This window comes from Tupaia chinensis, unplaced genomic scaffold (genome assembly GCF_000334495.1).
Source record: "Tupaia chinensis unplaced genomic scaffold, TupChi_1.0 Scaffold142285_1, whole genome shotgun sequence".
NCBI lineage: Eukaryota > Metazoa > Chordata > Mammalia > Scandentia > Tupaiidae > Tupaia > Tupaia belangeri.
In genome coordinates this window covers 368,056-383,174 of record NW_006202134.1, presented here as the reverse complement: position 1 = coordinate 383,174, position 15,119 = coordinate 368,056, and the positions used below count along the sequence as shown (strand labels likewise).

Here is a 15,119-nt window from a genome sequence, read left to right as displayed (position 1 = left end):
TCCCTACACCAATGTCTCCCAGAGTTTCCCCACTGTTTTCCAGGATCAGTTTTATCGTTTGAGGTCTTAGATTTAGATCCTTGATCCACCTTGACTTGATTTTTGTCAACGGTGAGAGGTAGGGGTTCAGATTCATCTTTCTACAGGTGGAAATCCAGTTTTTCCAGTACCATTTGCTGAAGAGGTTTTCCTTTTCCCACTGGATTGACTGGTATTCCTTGTCAAAAATCAGTTGACTGTATGTTTGGGAATTTTTTTTTTTTTTAATTTTTAAAAAAAAATCGAAAGGTAAAGTATTTTCTTGATTTTCAGATCTTCCTTTCTTTTGCTTATTCCCACCCTTCCACCCTCTCATCTAGGAGAGTCAAATACTCTATTGGAGCTGGAACTAGTGCTTTGATGCAGCGTGCAAATGTGCCATGCAGTTTCCATTTTTTTTATTATTTTTTAATTTAATTTAATTTTAATTTCTTTTATACATTCAATCATATATGTCACTTACCTTGTAAAGTGAATGTTCCAACATGAATACAGTTCTCACTAGTCTAGTTGGGGATACGACATTATCATCAACAGATAATAACTCATTTTTTTGTCCCTTAAATGTCTTGTCTCTATTTTTCACCTTAATGTCTTTCCTCAGACTCTCCTCCTCCTCCCACCCTCTTCCCACACTGCATCTGGTATCTATAGCCATTTTTTATGTTTCTGTAGTCACTATTCATTCAGTTCCAGCCATATAGTATGGATAGTCGGCATATATTAAGGGGAGACATAGTGTGCTCTACTTCATAGCCTGGCTTGCTTCACTCAGCAGTAAATCTTCCATATTCATCCACTTTTTTGTCAAAAGCCATGGTCTTGTTATTATCTTATGGCTCAGTAGTATTCCATAGAGTATATGTGCCACACTTTTTCAATCCATTCCTCTGTTGTGGACATTTGGATTGGTTCCATGTCTTAGCAATTGTGAATAATGCTGCAATAAACAGATGTGCAAGCATTTTTCTGACCAAGCATTCTTCTGTCCTTTGGGTAGATACCAAGGAATTGGATTGCTGGATTATATGGTAGTTCTCTTTGTAGATCTTTGAGGAATTATGTATTGTTCTCCAACCCTCTCCAGAAGATACTCAAATAAGATACTTGGACAACATGGTCAATTTCCACTGTGGCAATAAACTCATCTGGCAGATCATCCCTATGTAGATGTTCATAATGTCAAAGCCCACACTGGGCATGCATAATTGGGTAATCAAATTCCTCAGATTTCTTACCTAAAGGAGAAGTATATAAGCACAGAAACAAAGCCTTGAATCCAAACAAAGCAGTAAACCAAAATAACAGACTTCCCTTCTAATATTTGTAACAAGAATCCAGGATGAAAGTAATACCTAACCATATTACTAATTACAGTTGTCCTTTTCTTATAGATGCCCACCCACATGCCTCTCTGGAATGAAGTTATATTTCTTTTCTATTACAAATCTTTATTTTTCTATTAAGCCTTCTCTTTTCCTACTTCACTCATGTTCATGACTTTTCATTTGGTGTTTTTTTTTTATTTCTAATTCAGGCACTTTCAAGATCATTAAGTTTATGTATTACTTCAGATAAAAAGATAGTATTTATATTAGGGAATCCCTTAAAATTCAACTCTAGAGTTATTCACCATCTAGTAGTTTTGCACTGAAGATTAACCAAAACAAATCTCTAAATACCTAAAAGCCCCACTATTAATATGAACTATGGCAATAAAGAAATTTGACATTTAATTTGTTCCATGTATAGTAGTTACATTATGAAACCAATAGCAGTATGCTAAACAGTGATAAAGAAATAGTAAAAATAAACTTTAAAAAGCAAAGACTTACATAGTTTTACAATGTGCTAATTATCATATTGTATATGAAAGATTAAAACACAACAGAGCTTTCTGTTATAAAATTCTCTTAATCATCTTCAGTTGTAGTCATTACTTGCTATCAATTTACATGCAACATCTTCTAGGACTGACATTGTTTTTTAACACAAGAAAGCATGAGTAGATAAATGATATTTCAAAGCAGACATTAATTGATTTGTGGACAGAAAAAGATAAACTGTACTCAAGATTAGTACTAGTCACAAGCCTCTTCCCTATAGAAATTGTAAAAATAGTTAAGACTTGAAAACAAAAAGGAGAATGCATAGGCAGAGTACCATGAATTGCACAGCTCAAAAGTATGCCAGGATCAATCAGACACACATCTCTCTCCTTCAATGATGAGAGGTCTATTCTGCCATCACATAACAACAAAGCAAGTTAGGGGCACCAGGTGTACAACTAATTAAATCTTGCAAAATACTAAGATGGGGCAGGGGTGGCCAGAAGAAGAGGCAATTTATATATAATTCTAACTATATACAGCATAACTGGAATGCAGCCCATCCCAAACTGACTTGATGAAACAACTGGACCTTTATGATTTAATAGTTAAAATTATAATAAACATGGGACCAGGAGTGAGCGTAATGGCCATGTCGCTGAACTCCCATGTAGTCTACCGCGGTTCGAGTCCTGGACCCGGGAGCTTAAATTTACACCGGGCATGTGTGTATGCGTTCCCAAGATCCCGAGAGGAGAATGGAGGAGAAGGGATTGCGGCGTGGCCGTCCCCCACTTCCCCCAAGGGGTTGTGATTTCTTGCTTTCTGTCTCTCTGTTTCTCTCTTTCTGGCAAGCGCACACACCCTGTAGCGAAAACCTCTTTAAAAAAAAAATTAAAATAAGTGTAATAATATAAGGGATTTACATGGGAAGCAAAGCCCCAGGGTCATTTTATATTAAGTATTTACTGTTCCACTTCAATTTAAAAATAATTTTGCTAAGTATACATCTCAACTGAGGTCTATGTATTAAGTGTCCTAATAGATACAAATATTTACCTTCGGTGAGTCTTTGCATCTTTTTGTGACTTCTATCTGAATTGCAGGCAGAATGCTAGATGTACACACATGTGGGAAAACTCAAGCTGTGGATGTGAGGACACTGGAGGGACTTTGAAAGTCTACCAGAAACCCAAACCAGGTAACAATGAGGATGGCAACAGGAACTGAAATGTCAATATGGCAGTAAAACTTTTTAGAAACAGAGAAAAGAGTAAGGACCCTCATACCAAAATCCTACATGTGTACTAATACAGAAAAAACCACCCACCATTTCGTAAAACAAAAGCCAACTAACTACAGTGTGGGAAAGTATGAACAGCAAGAAAACCAGAAGTCAGTAGAAGCAAAACTACTGGTTTACATGAGAGAAAGCAAACTTGTTTTGAGCAGTTACTTGGTGGGTCAAGGTGAGCAGTTGTCCCACTTTCTTCGTGGCTAAATCATACTGCTTGTCCAGAAGAGGAGCAAAAGTGTTCTCCAGGACATCCGAAGCATGGGCTAGGTAAATGAGGGCCAGCAGGCACTTGTCCATGCAGTGAGGGTCATTCACCCATTTGTCAAGAATGGCTTCTTGGACTTTCTTGATGACACGCTCCTTAATGGTGATGGTGAACAGATGTGTCATCATGTCAAAAAGTAGAAAGTTCTCTTTCTCTATTGTCAATCCACCCTTTTCTACCAGGTTTCTAGCTAATCATTCTTGCACATTTCTTAACTGATAATGCCATTTCAGTGGATTCCATGTCTCACCACTAAGCAATTTAATCCAGTTCTGGACTGTTTCTGGAGGCTGAGTTTCTTTAACATGCTTTAGTGCTTCATCAAGAAGAACATCCCCTGTTGGAACATCCAACTTACAGATCACCTTTCTCATTAACACTTTCCCATCTCATTCCACAAGCCTCTAGTTGTAACCTTCCTGTCAACGCTAGTTCAATGATCCTACAGTCATGTAATCAAGATGATGCACAGTCATTCCAAAATGATGTGTAACCCTCTCAGTCCTTGAGACCCAGCAGGAGCACCTCCTCCATCAGGGTCAGCCACGTTTCTTTGGAGTCGCCCTTGTCGCCGTTGTCGTCGTCCTGCTCGTTGCGGTGGCTCTGTGTGTCATCCTTGCCACTGCTGCAGCCACTGCTCGCAGCGGCTCCTGTCGACGGCGTTGCTGGAGGCTTCAGTGCGCCACTGCACTGGCCGGAGCTGCGCTGGGTCAGCGAGGTCATGGCTCCAGCCGAGACGCGGTGCCAGGCCCCAGGCCAGGCACGGACGCAGGACCAACCGGGTCTCCCTCCTCCTTCCCCTGCGGCCCCCGACCTGGGCTTCCATGTTAAACCCCGGCGCTGGGGCGACGTCCGTCTGCTGCAGAGCCGGAAGTAGTCATGGGGAGAAGGTGGCCCCGAAGTGGACTGGCCTGGCAGTTGGTGGGGTGTGAGAGGGGCACTTTCTGCTTACAGCCTTGGCTTGGGACACAACCCGAACGTCTAAGTGGAGTGGAAGCAGAGGCAGTGGAAGGCGCCTTTCCAATATCTCATTTGGTGTCTTAGGGTGAGTCTCTAATCTTACAGATCTAGACCCAAAGAAATGATTATTTTCACAATGCAGCTCAGCTCCTCCATCGGATAACAATGACTTTTTTGATATGACTCCCAAATTAAAATGAACTAAAACAAAAATAGACAAATTATATGTGAAACTAAAATAATTCTTCACAGCAAAATAAACAAAAAATTAAGAGACAACCATGCAGAATGGTGTGTGTGTATTGCATTTCATAAACAGTTAATATTTAGAATGAATAAAGAACTCAAAAATCAATATTAGAAGACAAGTAATTCAAATATTAAAATGTGCAAAGTACTTGAATAGACAGTTTTCTGGGTAAAGCAGATGAATAACCAGTAAATACATGCATAAATACTCAACATCACTAATCATTAGAAAATTTCAAGATAAAACGATAATGATCACCTTACATCTGATCTTAGGATAGCTGTTATCTAAAACAGAACATAGAAATAGTGTTAGAGAGGATGGAAAGAAAAGGTGATTACTGTACATTGTTGGTGGAAATATAAATTAGTATTGTGATTCCAGCTCTTTTTTGGTTCCCATTTGCATGGAATACCTTTTTCCAGCCCTTCAATTTTAGACTATGTATGTCTTTATCCATGAGATGCATTTCTTGTAGGAAACAGATAGAGGATTTCTGTGTGTTTTTTTTTTTTTTTTAATCCATTCATCCAGTCTGTATCTCTTGACTGAAGAATTTAATCCATTAACATTCAATATTGTGATCGCTATTTCTGAACTTGTACCTACCTTTAAGTTGGTCATTGTCTTGGTTGTCTTTTATTCTCTTATTTCTGTCTGTTCATTCTTTGGTTTTCCTGGAATAAATTCTCTTCAGAGTTCCTTGAGAGGCTGGTGTGGTGTTGGCAAATTGTTTCAGGTTTTCTTTGAAATTTTAATTTTTTCCCATACGAAAGATTATCTTGCTGGATATAGTAATCTAGGTTAAAATTGTTTCTCTCTTAACACTTTCAATATGTCTTCCCATTCTTTCCTTGCTTGCATTGTTTCCGTTGAAAGGCCCAGTGTTAACCTGATGGGATGACATATGTAAGTCACTTGACCTTTCTCTCTTGCCAGTTTTAGTATCTTGTCTTTGTAGTTTTGGCCAGTCTGACTGAGATGGGCTAGGGAGAGGATCTTCGTGGGTTGATTCTCTTTTAGGTCCTAGGTATTTCTTGAATCCGAATGTTTGAGTGCTTCTCTAGACTTGGAAAATTTCTTCCATGGTTTCAAAGAATAGATTTTCCAATCTCAGTTTCTTCACTTCTGGGCTACCAATTAGTTGCATGTTTGGACGTTTAATGGAATCCAGTATTTCTTTTGTTATTTTTTCTTTTTTTTTTTGAGAGGTTTTCGCTATAGGGCACGTGCGCTCACCAAACAGACAGAGAAAGACAGAGAGACAGAAAGCAAGAAATCACCCCCCGGGGGGATGGCCATGCCGCAATCCCTTCTCTTCCATTCTCCTCTTGGGATCTTGAGCACGCATGCACATGCGCCCAGCATGAGTTTTAAGCCACCGGGTCCGGGACGCAAACCACGGTCGACTACATGGGAGTCCAGCGACATAGCCGTTACACTAACTGCTGGTCCCCATATCTTTTTGTATTGTTTTTTTTTTCTGGGTCACAGGTTTTGTCTTCTACATCCAAGATTTGATCTTCAGCATGATCTAATCAGCATTTAATGCTTTCAAGAGAGTTTTTGATTTCCTGTATTGCAGTCTTTATCTCTAATAGTTTCCATCCGATTCTTTCTTATAGTGTCCATTTCTTTTTTCAGATTGTGGAAGGACTTCCTCATCTCCTGGAGTTCGTTGTCTCTTTTCTTTTCCAACTCATAGAGCTTTGTTACTATGAATGTTTTGAATTCTTTCTCCAACATTCGGTAACTTTTTCTGTTTGTGTGTTTGTTTGTTTTTTGTTTTTTGTTTTGTTTTGTTTTTTCAACTTGAGGCTCTTCTGTGACTTCTATCACTTTTGGATACCTTTTTGGAGAATATTTCTGCCACTGGGAACGAATTTGCTTCCCTTTTGCTGTGGATTACTTGTATGCCGAAATCTCTCTTCTGCGTTTAGCAGCGTGATCCCCACATGAGGAATTTTCTACTCAGGTTTCTAAAGGGCAGTTTCTCCTTTTTTGCAGGTGGTTCAGTGTCAGCGTCTGCCAGCAAGCTTACAAGTAACATCTCTCTGGATGGTAATACTGTCGTCATCCTCTCCAGGACTTGGTGCTGTAGGAAGGAAAGTTAGAGGAAAGGGAGATGTAGAAGCAAATATGAGGTGAACACAGACAAGCTTAGTCATGCTGAGCTTCTTTATACCTTTTACCAGGCACAGTGAACTCTTTTGCAAGCTTTCAAAGATGTGGTTGAAGTTCTACAGTTACTGATAAGTGCTTTAGTGTATATGTTTTCTAACCTTGTTACTATCATGTGTGATTCTGTTATGCATCATAGGTTAAGCCAGATTAGTTATCTGTAAACGTCCTGTTATTCTGCAGTTCCGAGGATGGCTGTCTGAATATACATCAAAGAGGATAATGTGTAAGCCATAAATGTTATATAGGACAGACCTCACATGACCCAGCTAGGGTCAGAATGTTTCCCCAGTACTGCAGATATTTCCACAGAGCCCCTAGTATCTAAGGATGTGTCAGCCAGTCTAAGTTAATGATTATTTAGTCATACAGATAACTGCTTCAAGCTATCAGACTGCATACCCTCACATATCCTCTTTTCTTATTTTAATAGGCAACATGACTCCCTCCAGTTTAGGAAGGGGCCAATACCATGAAATATATAAGGGTAACACATGAATACAACAAGTGGCTAAGAGAAAAATCAACCAAAATATAGCTCCAAAGAATAATTATTTTAGTTAAGTAACATTAGTTGCTATTTGACTAAGGAAACAAAGTGTTATGTGATAAGTTACCAGGGATATAATTAAACATGTAAGTCTCACATGTAAAGAACCATCCTAGAGACAGATGTACAAACCCGTAAGCATAATTGACTGGTTCCTTATTTTTATAGGAATGTGATCCAGCAGGTAATTTAAGACAATTAGAAACACAATTTTGAACTTGTACATATGTGTCATTTTCAGATATTAACAATTTTGGAGTATATAACATTATATGAACTTTGGGGAGACATAGGTCCGCAATCATGCATATCTTTGTAAGAAATGTGTTTGTTTATATTTTGGAAATTAGTCAACTGTTAAATCTCTTCAAGGGGTTTACATTATTGGTTGTAAATAGGACCCTAGTATATATTGAACATGCTCACTATGTTGTAAACAAAAGGTAGCCAAATTTAACACTTGAGCCAATTTTATCCACATATTATATCCAGTGCACTATAGTAATTCACTTTGTAATGGGTTTGTCATTAGCAGGTGCTAAAGAGTGTTGAATTAACAATGATAAGCATAATACATTATCATTGGATTAGCAGTCAATATGGCACACATACCTATAAGCAAGTTCTCAGGAGTTGGTTCTTTATTCTGTTCTTTTAGCATTTCATGAACATCATTGGCTAATAGTTTGAAGTCACCCCAGGTGTTAGGACTTGCTGTGGCTGGTCTGTTCTTTCCGAGTTCTTTTCTTGATTCTCCCCTTTTCCGGAATCTTCAGCTAGAAGTTTGGCATCGAGCTTTGCAGTGTCTGATGTCAGCTCATGATATGCAGGTCGTATGCACCAAGAAGGGATCCAAATAGGACCTGTAGGAATAAGGACAGAGAGAAACCATCTTCTTCCCCAAGTTATCAGAAGAGTGAGACCTTGCCAGGTTGGATCTGGTGGCACCTTAAAAAAGACTTTTGCTTGGGGAAGTTTTTGTGTTGTTAAGTAGTATTCCACTGATGTAATTTTGAATCAAAATGCAGATTTAGATCATTCAATTTAAATATGGTTAAGAAAGCAATTTGGCAGCCTGGGTAGAGGAGGACCTAGATTCCCCCTTTTTTGTTTTAAAACTATGGAGAGGGTTTGTTTTATCAACAAACTCTAAACTAGTAAATTAGGTCTTGAATATTGAAATGTTCTCTTTCTTTTTAACCTTTTTTCACCACAAATACATCTTCATACCTATATCTTTCTTTCCACATCTCTTTCCTACTTACTGGTTTCCTTTCTCCCTTGTTTCTTTGTTTATAAATTTGTGTTTGGAGATAGTTGTTACCTCTGATTAATTAGATAAGGGGTGTATTTTGTTTGTCATTTTAAGGATTATTTTAGGCTTGTCAAACTCTATCTCCTATTCTTTTGCCTAGCCTGGGAAATCTAACTTCATATGTAGGACTTTACATATTTATCAGAATTTTTGACCCATTGCAAAATTAACTTTTTATTAATAGCAGTTTAATTATTTGAAAAGATCTTTTAGAAGGCATCAAGCAAAGCAATTGACCATGAACAAAAAGCTCCAAGCACCCTAGGGATGAGAAAGGATTAACTCAGTGTCTGTCAGCAGTAAACAGAGTTGTTAGGCTGTTATCAGAGCTACAAGCTTAGTAAAAATTGATAAGTTGCTATGGGGATGGGGATGGGGCTGCAAGGTCTCCACAGGTTGTTTGTGTGTTTTTAAGTTTTAAGCATGCCCATTTTTTTTTTACAGGTCCTGATAGCTGACTATTTACTAGGGAGATCCTTCCCAGCAAACTTAAAGAAACATCCTCTTGGACAATCAAATCAATGCCAGCACTCCTAGCTATAGCATGAATGGAGTCATAAATTTCTAGGCCAGTTGTCTGGCTAGGGCTCTCATCTGTTACTGGGTTGAGTTGAGGTGAGAGTGAGACCTCTTGGCTCTTGGGCTGGAGGTGTGCCCAGTATCAAGTTTCCTGACACATTAATGGAAGAGCAGCGGCACTGGTTAGTCTAGTGAAAGCCTTTATCACAGTGTTTACATTTGGAGGAAGGCTTCCTTTGTTTTTCCCCACAATCCTTGAAAATATGTCTCTCTTTTTCACATCTATAACACTTCTTTCTTTTTGGAGGCCACAGGACCACAGCCAAAATATCTTGCTTCAACAGTGCTTCAGCCACTTCCACATTCTCTGCTTGCCTTTGCAAAGATTTTGCCACCTATCTATAAATGCATCATAGCCTTCTTGTGGCCCTTGATGCACCTTAATGAAGGAAAGGCATCCTCCAGAGAGATCAGGTATTTTCCTCTATGCATAAGTGGCAATGTTGGATATTTGCTCAAAGGATTCTGGTGGCATGTGAGTCTGTTGATTATTAGTAGCATAATCACCAGTCCTAATAGCATTTCATCAGTAAGTTCTGGAATACTTAGTAAATTATTGAAAGCCTTCCAATGGCACCTGTCATTAAAATCTTGCTTCCAAACTATATTGGGCAGGAGTAGATACCATTTTTACCAATAATTTCTGGTCATTGGGTGTTAGGTCATAGTTTGCCACTATGCTGTCTATCGTCCCTGTGATATAATGATTGCTGGTTCCATATTCATTCTTTTTAGTTCCTTGTAAATGGAGTATGGTAGGGATTTGTATCTTATTCTTCCCTTCTTGGGTTTTACTACTTGGCAGATGGACAATCTCGAGGTGAACCCATCTTGTAGAGCATCCTCTATGCAATCCTGCTTAAATCAAATAGGTCTAATGTTCTCTATGGCCTTAAATGAAGGAGGAGGAGGAGGTGCTAAAAAAGAGGTGGTAAGAGGTGTAAGAGGAGTGGTTAGAGGAGGAGGAGTGGGAGGACAAGGAGGAGTGGAAGGACTGGGAGTTGATTCTTCCTTTTCTTTTGATAATTTTCTTTTTGAAACTAGTGTGGGGTAGTTCCAAATAGATATATAGTATTGCAGCACAAATGTCAGGCATGGAGGATCTCGATAGAATCACGAGACTCTCCAAGTAGGCAGATGCTGATTTTGTCCCAGTCTTCAACCTTAAGGGAGCCCTTTTTGGGATGCCAAGGTCAGCATAGATCAATTTCTCATAATGTTTGGGAGATGGTTTTTGAGGGAACAGAATGCTCTACTTGTGCTGGCAAAAAATGGAGTTCATTCCTATGAGCTGGTCACTCAGGAGAAAGCCAATTCCCCATATTGAGATCCCTGGATCTCCATAGACATGTATTGCATGTCTGTAGCCCTACCCTTTGGTGTGGGTCTCAGTATGTCAGTGTTCTGTATGCTAGTCACTTATTTCTTTACCAGTTCAGAAAATCAACCATCTCATCCTTCATTTCTGGAATCAAACGCCAGCAAAGCTGCCTTAAGGTAATTTCAAATAGTGTCCTGATACCAGGGGTGGTGACAGGTTGAAACCTACATACAACTCTCCAGCAAGCTCTGCCTTCTATCCCAGGTATGAAGCAAGGGCAAAAGAGGAACCCTCAGGGGGCTGGCAGGTGGTGCGGTGGTTAAGGATGCTGGACTCCCACATAGCTGACTGTGGTTCAAGTCCTCGACCTGGCAGCTTGCTCTCTTACTCTCTCTCTCTCTCTCTTTCTCTGGTCAAATTAAAAGATATGAATAAAGTTGAATAACATAATTCTAAAAGAAAAAGCTTTAAAAAAAAAAAAGAGGAACTCTCTATTGGGTTGTTGTGAGATGGAAGAAAGCTGGCAGCTAAAGGGCGATTGATGCAGAGTAATTAAGAGAAGTCTTACAAGCTCTGTGGCAAAGGCATCTCAATAATGGCCTGACAGGCAAATATTTCTGGAGGTAAAATTGAGTTCATGTAATAAAGAGTGGGTGATAGCCTCTACAGCCTTGTGTGGAGCAAAGTATTCTAATCTTGAATCACTCCTTGTTGCTCCAACCAAAGAGAGCATTTCTCCTTTCTCCTAAGAATTCTTTTGAGAATTTTGAGCTGAGCTGAAGTGAAAGTGAAAGTAGCCATAGTATGAAGGAATCTGGAGCCAAGCCACTGGGAACAGAGAGGCTGCCCAGATACTTACTTAAAGCTTGAAGTGGTGATAGAACTTGTGGTGTTAAGGACTAGGCAAAGATAAAGAGGATAGTCTCTCCGAAGAGAAGCTATCAGGCATCTGCCTGGCTGCATCCCCAGAGGAACTTTAAGGAGTCTCTTGGCTCTGGTAATTGGCTATAAATCGACCACCGGATCAAACGTGCAAGAAGGCTATGGGGCCCCCAACGTCTGATTTTATTGTATGGCCATATGAGCTCTCCACAAACCGCAGGTTGGGACCCATTAGATTCCGTAGCAACAAAGCCGTGGAGCCACAAACACTTTCATTCATTCACGCAAACAACAAGCATACCAGAGTCATGGGGAGCCCACGAGTCAAAAGATCTGGGCACTCTGGGAATCGATCCCAGGTTTCGACACCAATCTGTCAGTGTCTGCTGGCAGGCTTAAGAGTAACATCTCTCTGGATGGTAATACTGTTGGGGCTCTCTCCCGGACCTGGTCTTATAAGGAAGAAAGTTAGAGAAAAGAGAAAGACGCAGAAGCAAAGATGAGGTGAACACAGACAACCTGTGCTGCTCATTCATGCTGAGCTTTATTTATACATTTTGCCAGGCACAGTGAACTGTTTGGCAAGCTTTCAAGGATGTGATTGACGTTCTACAGTTAGAGATAAGCACTTTAGTGTATTCATTTTCTGACCTTGTTACTATCATGTGTGATCCTGTTATGCATCATAAATTAAGCCAGATTACTTAACCTGTTAATGTGCTGTTCCTCTGCAACTCCAAGGAGGGCTGTCTTAGTATACATTAGAGAGAATAATGTGTAAACCATAAACATTACATAGAACAAGGCTCACATGACCTTGCTAGGGTTAAGATGCTTTCCAAGCACCGCTGGTATTTCCACAGAGCCTCTAGCATCTAAGGGATGTGTCATCCAATCTAAGTGAATGATTAATTAGACACACAGGTAACTGCTTCAAGCTGTCAGGCTGCATACCTTCACAGTCCAGTATAGAACAAGGATCCCCAAGAGCCTCACAATACTAGGATGTTTAAAACCTATTATTCTAGATCTGTCTAGTCACTCTGGGTGGGTGGAGGACAAGCAAAAGATGACAGTATAAGAGGGTACAAAAAAGAATATGAAAAGGAATAAAAGAAAAAGTTGGTGGGGGGGTGCAGATGGAAGCGGGCTCTTGAGAGCTGAGAGTTGCCCTGTGGAGTAAGGAGAAGTAAAAAATTAGCAAAAGAAGGGGGAAAAACAGCCTACCTTACTGGCAGGTAGGAAGGAGGTCTCTGAGGGTGGGAGCTGGGGGGCTGGAGCTGTAACTGGGGCCAATGGATGCCCCCACCTCAGTTTTTCTGACTGGGAAGGGGCTTGCAGATAGAAGTGCTCAAAGTGTTTTTCTCACAGGGCTAGGCAGAGTCCTTGTGTCAATGGCCCATCTCCAGTTCTAATTTCTCACTATGCATTTGTAGATCTAGGACCACAGACCTTCGTTATGTCATCATAATTACATCTAATGTCCCTCCCAACTTTTGATTCATATTCTGTGCCTGGAAATAGTCCTTGTATTTAACAATAATACCTATACATTAAACAACCCACTATTACAACGTATATGGTCACAAATATTAATGATCTTCTGTAAACCAAGCAAATGTTTTAAATTGTCATGCATCACATTCACAACCAGAATCCCCAAGATCAAAAAAACTTTCACAACACAGTAACTTAAAATACACATACACACATATACACATATTCTCACACACACTTCTTATAGAACTGTGCTTGGGGAAACTCCATTTGTTGCATGCCACTGAAGGCACATTTTGCTAACTTCTGATCCAGGTATTTTTATTTGGAAAATCTATCACAGTTAGGGCACAGCTGTTCAACAGATGAGCAGAAAAGAAAGATATGCTTGTGGCAACCAGAAAGGTTTAAGGTCTTTCAACTTGCATAAAATGGACCCTCAGAAATATTTAAGTGTTCTCAGGATGCAAAATTGGAGCTGAAATGTGATATCAAACAAGTTGCAAAGAAGGTTACAGCAGCCATCTCTTGAGGTCAAACCTGGTACCCATATATGCAAGAAAACTTCAGGACATATAACTTGTTGGCCTTGTCCCATATCATTGCATTATCTGATCATATGTGAAATTCACAAAAGATTCATGTTCTGCTAGTTTGGTATTGAGGATTTGCTCATACTCCTCCTGAATTTTATCTTCATACTCTTTTAAGGGACACACATATTATTCCACCTGTCAGAGAATAAAGGTGGGCTGGTCCTTCTTCATCCAGGAGGAAACTAGAGAACTAGGTGCTGTGGTACTGAGGAGTGAGGCTGACTTCCCGAAGCACAAACTTGACACTGATTAAGAACAACTTCTAAATGTCTCCACCTCCGATAATGACTATATTCTTGTTTTATGTTCTGAAAAATTTGCTCCAGAGTTGGAAGGCACTGCTTGCTGCCAGGCAGAGAGGGCTGCTGCAGAGTCAGCGATGGGATCTGTATCTGAAGCAGTGGCAGAGGCAAGCCTGGAGTGGGGCTGGCAGAAGGAGACAGCGCCATCGCTTCAGGGAACCAGGACTCAGTAGCACTGCCTCAAATGCCATGGGCCTCTTCAGTGTGGCCCCACATGCCATGCCACTGAGGGGCCAGGAACCAAGAGCCATCACAGTAATAACTGCAGCCTGACTGTTGGCTTCTCAGCAGGGCTCACAAACCAAACTGGCTCCAATGGTGCTTTCAGCCTGAAATTTTGCTTTCTTTTAATGATTTAAATAAATCTTCCCATTCCTTTCTTGTGATATAGGAGATAAAAACACACATATATAGTTAGGGTATAGGCCCACAAGATACAGTCACTCTGGTCAAGCTTTTAATAGAAATCTTTCACTGCTGTCAATATAAATCAGTTATTAGCTCTCACTGCTGGCTTGCACAAAGAACTGCGTATAGCCAGACGTGCTTGCAACCTGCTCAAGATAATGACAGCTGAAAGTAACATTTTCTATATCACTGCTCCATTCTAAACGAAGCTAGTCTTTTGAAACCAGAGACATGAAGAAGGACCTTGAGCAATGACTCATTGCAAGCTATCATTTTAGAAATGGGAACATGACATGCAGGCCTGCACTTGTAAGATAAGGGGTATGACTGAGATTACATTTTTTGAAAAGTTTTTGCTATAGGGCGGGTGCACTCGCCAAACAGAGACAGACAGAGAGACAGAAAGTGAGAAATCACCCCCCGGGGGGGATGGCCACACCACAATCCCTTCTCCGTTCTCCTCTCGGGATCTTGGGCACGCACACACACGCGCCCGGCATGAGTTTTAAGCCACTGGGTCCGGGACACGGACCACGGTTGACTACATGGGAGTATTACATACACTAACTGCTGGTCCCTGAGATTATATTTTAGAGGCACAAGAGAAAATAAATTAAAAAAAAAAAAAAAAGTTTTGTCTTACCCTTATGGGAGCCATGATAAAATCTAGTAATTTTATGGGCCACAGAATAAGATTTGGTGAACATATATTAATCGAAATCTGAATGTCTGAAGTCTTGTGAGTTCACTCTCAAATAGGATGATGTGGATCACCTGACATGTAACCCTAATGGGGGAAGTGCATGGGCAAGTTCCTCCTAGCTAATATATATATATTAATATATATA

At 40.1% G+C, this 15,119-nt stretch overlaps 2 long non-coding RNA genes and 2 pseudogenes across 3 annotated transcripts in view; 1 reads left to right on the top strand and 3 right to left on the bottom strand.

Annotated features, from left to right (window-relative positions):
• LOC106733268 (uncharacterized) overlaps nucleotides 1-9,690 on the top strand; it is an 11,684-nt gene extending 1,994 nt beyond the window's left edge. Inside the window, exons 2-4 of one of the 2 annotated variants that reach the window (XR_003547017.1) lie at nucleotides 2,975-3,069; nucleotides 6,648-6,701; nucleotides 9,131-9,690. This is a non-coding gene — a long non-coding RNA (uncharacterized LOC106733268). Of the gene's footprint in view, nucleotides 1-2,974; nucleotides 3,070-6,647; nucleotides 6,911-9,130 lie in introns of those variants that run through there. The other variant, XR_001369415.2, reaches the window with a different exon arrangement.
• On the bottom strand, nucleotides 3,056-4,631 carry LOC102498319 (Golgi phosphoprotein 3 pseudogene; annotated as a pseudogene).
• The window catches only part of LOC102498048 (uncharacterized), a 52,156-nt gene continuing 43,711 nt past the window's right edge, over nucleotides 6,675-15,119 (bottom strand). The window contains exons 2-3 of the long non-coding RNA XR_336720.3: nucleotides 7,984-8,234; nucleotides 6,675-6,735 (exon numbers count right to left, since the gene is read on the bottom strand). This is a non-coding gene — a long non-coding RNA (uncharacterized LOC102498048). The remainder of the gene's footprint in view (nucleotides 6,736-7,983; nucleotides 8,235-15,119) is intronic.
• LOC102497643 (akirin-1 pseudogene) lies at nucleotides 13,532-14,658 on the bottom strand (annotated as a pseudogene).